The sequence below is a fragment of the Sinocyclocheilus rhinocerous genome, unplaced genomic scaffold, assembly GCF_001515625.1.
Source record: "Sinocyclocheilus rhinocerous isolate Xijiao unplaced genomic scaffold, SAMN03320098_v1.1 scaffold1189, whole genome shotgun sequence".
Classification (NCBI taxonomy): domain Eukaryota; kingdom Metazoa; phylum Chordata; class Actinopteri; order Cypriniformes; family Cyprinidae; genus Sinocyclocheilus; species Sinocyclocheilus rhinocerous.
The window spans coordinates 425738-432845 of NW_015633719.1; the positions used below are offsets into that span (position 1 = coordinate 425738).

Sequence of the window (7108 nt, forward strand, 5' to 3'; positions counted from 1 at the left end):
CAAGTGACGATAATTCCCAGAACAGTCAGAAATAAACAGCAGACAGAGTACAAGTTCATAGTCAAATGTCCCATGGAGATAGACACTCACCGGGCAGATCCAAGGGAGTTCAATGGCATAATAATTATCCAAAACTTGCAGCCCAGATGCAGCAGAAGTCCGAGGAAAATTCTGTGGCAAAGACTCCAATGAAGCAATCACAACACCGCGTCGCCGACCCCCAGAGAACGACATAAACGGCAATATGTTAATTCAGAAGACGCCTTACACCAGGCCCGGTGTAGGCACCACTCCGACGGCAGCAGCGGAGCAAGATTCCCAGGTTAGCTTTAGCCTCAGATTGTATACTGCTTGAATTTAATATTGCACCAATCGAGGGGAACTCAGCCAGAAGAGAAATTCTCGGTTATCACCAACTTGAAGACATCGTAAAAATAATAACATAAGATAACTAAAATAATAACATAAGATAAATTAAATAAATAAAACAATAGGACCGGAGAGCAGCCGCAGACAATTCACACGGCGTTCACTCAAACCGGCGTTCACTTATTAGGCCTATAAGATCAGCATTTGAACACTGTAATAAACACACAAGAATGATCTGCTTGGTGACACTGTTATTTGTACTATTGCAAAATGAGATGAATGAAGAGCGCGTATGTCATGCCTGCGCAAACACGCAAAGGAAATGGGAAGTTTGGTTTATCAAGTTAATCCATAGTCCAGTGATAGAAGGTTAGTCAGTGATTTCAGCGAGATAGGTTCAAATCCCGGATTGTGGTGTTTTTTTTATTTTTTTTATATATATAAAAATAATATATAAAATTATTAATACAGATGTGTGTATTCTGCAGTTCGCTGGTTTATGTTACACCTTTTTTTTTTTCTTTTAGATAGAGCATGTCCATTTTACACTAAGCAATCTGTAGTGTGACTGAATTCAGTCCAGCTGGAGGGGGTTGGGGTTTGGGGGTAGTTCTGTATAGCTTGTGGTGGTTGAAATAAAGGTGTGGATGGTTTGCTCTTTCATATGGAGAGTGTGTTTGATGAGCGTTTCAAACTTGCAGAGCAAGTTTAGGCAAAGTGTCTGTTTTAGGACAAATGCCTCATTTGGTTTGCCTTTTGCAATTTTTGCAACGGCATACAGAGTATTACATACAATATAATATGGTTTCGTTTTTTTCTCAGGAGACATGAGGCGCCTCTGAGAGAGAGACAAAGAAACTGGCCAAAAGAGACGCGTGTCTGCCAGAGAGAAAAAAACTTTTGTTCTTAATGTATAAACTTTAACAGAGATGTCTAGAGGGTATTTAATAGGGCTGCCCCTCACATAAGATTTTTCTAGTTACTAGTAGTCGTTCATTTAAGTAATTATTCAACTAATCGCACGTTTATATTAAATTAACACAGTCTAATAATGAGCCTTAATATATTCGTAGTATATATAGCCTAATAAGTAGCCTAATAATTGTGAAAAAGGAGACATTTTAATTATTTAGAGACATGACGCGCCTCTGAGAGAGAGACAAAGAAACTGGCCAAAAGAGACGCGTGTCTGCCAGAGAGAAAAAACTTTTGTTCTTAATGTATAAACTTTAACAGAGATGTCTAGAGGGTATTTAATAGGGCTGCCCCTCACATAAGATTTTTCTAGTTACTAGTAGTCGTTCATTTAAGTAATTATTCAACTAATCGCACGTTTATATTAAATTAACACAGTCTAATAATGAGCCTTAATATATTCGTAGTATATATAGCCTAATAAGTAGCCTAATAATTGTGAAAAAGGAGACATTTTAATTATTTATTAATAAACTAATGTTTTCTTGTCAACTGCAAGATGAAATTCACGGTGCTGACTCTCATACTGGACGCGCCTTTAGAGGGAAATGCAACCTTCACATATTACATAATCAGGGAGTATTTGCTTTCGTTTTGAATTGGTTCATTTAAAAGTAGACATTTCGAGCTTTCTGTAGATATGTTTCTCATGCATGTGAGGCACCCCAATTTTAAGTTATTTCATTATCAGGAAAAAATTCAAGTGATCGAGAGGGCGCCTCCCTGTCATGCATGCGCATTAATAATTTTCCGCACAAACACTTGAATATGAATAGTAATAGAGCACATTTCTTTTAGGTTATAGTATGGATCCGCATTAAAAATAAATCTTCACAAGTCTACAACCGAGACAGATACAGTTATAACCTATAAATTGAAGGCTATTTGACGTTTTAAAACGATCTAATGGCCGATGCCGCTCCAATTCGTTGATCATTTGTTGTTTCTGATCAAGATTAAACGGATGCATGACTCTCATAAACTTGTTTTAATAAATCTCTTTTGCATTAAATAATAAAGATACAAAGCAGGTTAAGTTAAATATTATTGTACAAATAATTATAAAATGCTATTGTCACGAATCCGGTCTATGAACTTCCGTTCACTCACCACCAGAGGTCACCCCCTCACTACATGGACTCTCACACTACACAGACTGTTACACTATACCCTGGACTACATTTCCCATCATCCATTGCACTGATTGCACACAGCTGTAACCAATCACACGCTCACCTGAAAGCTATTACACACACTATATAACATCCACACAGATCCTGCTCAAGTCGTCGAGTATTGTTTGCGTTTATCGCTCTCCTAGTGGTAGCACATTACGGAGCCAGTTTCCTGTCCTAGTTTCTAGTCCTTTGTTCCTAGTCATAGTCTTGTCTTGCCTGCCTTCCCGTGTTACCTGATTTTTGCCGCAGTTCAGCCACAGTCATGTCATCCTTGTTCATCAGCATATCTTTAAAAATGCCCAGCTTGATAATTCGCAACACTCCTCTAACAATGTCAGCATCACTGAAGCTCTCTTTCAGCCCACTGTCTATCTGTCTGCACACATTGTCGTATGTGATGTCTGAGAAGTGATCTCCAATCTGGCCTCCGTGTATCTTAAACTCACGGGACTGGATATATGGAAACCCTCTCACAGGGAATGTAAAGTTGTGAGCTACACGTTTGGGCTGTTCTGTCTGGTGCATGTGTGCTGTAGTCCTGCCCCCCTGTGCTACAGTTTGAGTCAAGTTAACGTTCTGGGTAGGTGTCATGTACTGGTGGATTTTTCTGCCGATTTCTTCATATTCTGCAAGCATTTTATGTATGTCTGTTTGTTTCAGGTACGGCCCCCTTAATGCCCCCTGGTTTAGGTGCAAAAGGTGGTGGTGTCAGATAAGTGTCATGAGTGGTGTGTGGATGTACACGGTGAGTGTCTGTATGAACATCAGATGTACATGCACTAATACATGATTTTACAGTCTCGTGCAATGTCAACAGTTTACTCATACCTTGGTCCTCCGTCTCGAGTAAAGATTCACTTGACATGAAAGCATTGATGTACTCGATACAACCCTCATTGTCCTCCAGGTCCAGTTCAGATGAGTCTTTACCTGATATCGGCCCAATGACCTTGACGATGCGGAATAGTTCATCAGCAGGTAATGTGACCAGGTCCTTCCGGATCTCCCACACCAGGCGTTTCCTTGTACGATCTGCCATCATGTAGTTCACAGTTGTTCTACCGCAAAAGCCAACTCCACCTCAGGATGAAAACAGCCATCCGCTCAATCCTCTGTGTGTGTGTCTCATTGTCACTGCAGATGCAGCAGCCACCGGCCTCTAGCTCCAGCACCACCTCGTTGTCACCGCAGATGCAGCAGCAAAAAAAAAAACACAATTGTATACATAATTTGTGTGTATCACTTTAGTAATCTACCCAGCACTGTTTTAGTTCAGTTTGGACTTTGACTTAATTTGCACAATTCCCCTGCCCGCATTTGTCACCATGGTTACTAATTTGATTTTTGATCCCATTCAGCTGTGTCACCTCGTTATCCTGTGTATTTAAGTTCCTATGTTTTAAGTTTTAGTCATCCGGTCTTGTCTATGTTACTGCAGTGTTGTGCTTTATCTACCCTGTGTTTGGATTACTGTATCTGTGTTTTGGATTAAAGACAGAAACTTTTATCTTCCTCCTAGTGAGTTTGTCTACAGCGCAGTTATAACTGACCTAAAATGAGTAACCTAAATAACATTACTAACTACAGTTTTCATCATATAATCTGTAATCAGTATCTGACTACAATTTGTTAGTAATCTACCCAGCACTGCCTATCAGTGGATGGTGGCAGGTCACGTGACCTGTAGTAATCCTGTAGTAATTAGGATGCGGTATTACTGCACTTTTTAAGGCTGTTGTTCTGCTTCTCTGAAATTTGTATTTTTTGAGTGTTTTTCTGAGAATGACATCTAGTAGATATTTCATGATTTACAGACTTGCAGACACGTTTCACATATTTCACTCAAACACAGAACCAGGAAACATGATTTAAGGGAAAAAGAAAGTGAAAATGTAGTTGTGTGTTTGTGTCTCTGTATTTATGCAGTAAAATGGCAGAAGCCAGATTTTCTCAGAATGAGTTGATGTGTCCAGTGTGTCTGGATCTCCTGAAGGATCCAGTGACAATCCAATGTGGACACAGTTACTGTAAGAGCTGTATTACAGGCTGCTGGGATAAGGAGGATCAGATGAGAGTCTACAGCTGCCCTCAGTGTAAACAGACCTTCAGTCCAAGACCTGCTTTAGCTAGAAACACCATGCTGGCTGAAGTTGTGGAGAAACTGAAGAAGACCAAACTTCCCGCTGACTGTTACGCTGGAGCTGGAGATGTGCAGTGTGACGTCTGTACTGGAAGAAAATACAAAGCAGTCAAGTCCTGTCTGGTGTGTCTGGAATCTTACTGTCAAACTAATTTTGACCGTCATAAGGAATTTCATTCATGTAAGCCACACAAAGTGATCAATGCCACTGGAGGACTGCAGGAGATGATCTGCCAGAAACATGAGAAACATCTGGAAATGTTCTGTATTCCTGACCAACAATGCATTTGTGAGCTGTGTACAAAATATGAACCTAAAAACCATGACACCGTATCAGCTGCAGCATAGAGAAACTAGCGCTTACACTTGTAGTGTGAAACAAGCTTTAGGCCCAATCCCATTTCTACCCCTTACACTTACCCTCTGTTTCGCCCGTTCACGCGAATGGGTAGGGATGTCTCAATTCTCTTTTGGTTGGAGGGGTAGGGGGAAAGGCCATATATCCCTTCAAATGTAGGGGTAGGTGAAGGGGTATAAAATAGAATTGGGATTGGGACTTAATCTTCATGTTAATTTATGTACAATGGTGGTAAACAATCAACCATCCTTCCTGGAGTTTGAATCTACCGCCATTAGTTATCAGTTCCACTTTTACTGGATTCATCTGTTCAAATGATGATTTAGTGCCAGTAGTTTTCTGTAATATTTACTGTCATACATTTGTCCTGCAGAAGCAGCTGAAGGAGATGAAGAATACGTTCCAGCAGAGAATCCAGCAGAGAGAGAAAGATCTTCAGCAGCTGAGAGAGGCTGTGGAGTCTCATAAGGTGAGTCTGGAGAAGAAGAGAAGTTTGTCTCAGTCTCAGTTAAGACTCACTGAAGCCTGAATCACTGTGTGTCCTAACAGCGCTCTGCACAGACAGCAGTGGAGGACAGTGAGAGGATCTTTACTGAGCTCATCCGCTCCATTGAGAGAAGCCGCTCTGAGCTGATACGGCTGATCAGAGATCAGGAAAAGACTGCAGTGAGTCGAGCTGAAGGACGACTGGAGCGACTGGAGCAGGAGATCAATGATCTGAGGAGGAGAGACGCTGAGCTGGAGCAGCTTTCACACACACAGGATCACATCCAGTTCCTGCAGGTAACAGAGATCTAGAAGAACAGGATCATAGTTGACTTGAGACAGATCCTGCTGTGACAGGAGACTAACAGAGAAACATTTCATGAGTGTCTTATTATATAATCATCAGTCAGACTCTCATCTGATCATCTTCTTCTGAAAGAGACGCCGCTTACAAATGGCTTTCAGCTCTGGAAATCTCTTAGGAATCATTTCTTCTGGAAGATACATTTAGCTGTCAACCACCACTAACAGTTCAAAACTTCACTAACATTTCAACTTTTACTTTTTTTTTTTTTTTCCTCTGATTTATTATGTCACGGTGAAATCAGTGTACTCATTATTACCGATTCTGAGTTATGTTCATCAAAATTGGATCAGGTAATCCTCAAACCTGGTTAAATTGGTTTTTATTTGTCTGTAACACATTGATGAATTTGACGACGAGAACCCCAAACATGAAGTGAGGCTGTATATTAGCAATGCTTCAGTGTATTGAAACCAAACCAAACCCGAGCGTGTCTTAAGGGTCCTTGTGAAGTTTCAGTGTCTCTAACTGCTCTAAATTTATAAATAATAGTAAATCTAATCGTAGCCTTTGAGCTGATTTCCTGAGCAAATCTACTCAACCCTACAACGAGAATCCATTGAGCTGTTGGATGGGCATTTATGTTCTTAGCAGATGTTTTATCATCCAAACTGTTTCCTAGAAAGTTCACATAGAGTGTAAGTGTCAAATACTAGAATCTGTAGCTCTAATGTGATATAATGAATATGAGGAGAATGAAGCTGATGCTGTGAAAGTGCTGGATTGAGGTGAGTTACTAAAGATCAGTCAAGTCAACAAGAGCTGCACAAACCTGATGTTCCTGCAGGTTATTGGGTGAATTGTGGAGCTGATGAATTTGGATTTCTGTCTTCTGTAGAGTTTCCAGTCTCTCTCAGCACCTCTTGAATCTACAGATGTAAATGACATTCCCTTCAGTTCTCTCTTCCCTTTTGATAACCTGAGAGAATCTGTCCATCAGGTAAGAGACAAACTGGAGGATTTCTGCAAAGAGGAGCTCAAGAAGATCTCAGACAGAAGTAAAGTTCTGGAGATTCATCTGCTCTTAGAAACGAGTCCATCATCATTTCATATCATGGAGAACATCATATTAGAAATGTCTTAGGAATGGATGCAGGATCATGAGAATCACACTGTTCATGTCTGTTGATTTCCACAGTCACATTCACTAACATTGTTCTCTGGACCAGGAACGACTTCATACAATGTAAGTCAGTAAGAAAACAAGCAGAAAAACTCACTGAGAGTGTTCATGTTCT

General features: G+C 40.4%; 1 long non-coding RNA gene across 1 annotated transcript; it reads left to right on the forward strand.

Annotated features, from left to right (window-relative positions):
- The first annotated feature begins 3186 nt into the window (after positions 1–3186).
- On the forward strand, positions 3187–3968 carry LOC107744737 (uncharacterized). The gene is made up of 3 exons (XR_001640520.1): positions 3187–3267; positions 3430–3500; positions 3663–3968. It is a non-coding gene; the product is annotated as an uncharacterized LOC107744737 (long non-coding RNA).
- Positions 3969–7108: the final 3140 nt, after the last annotated feature.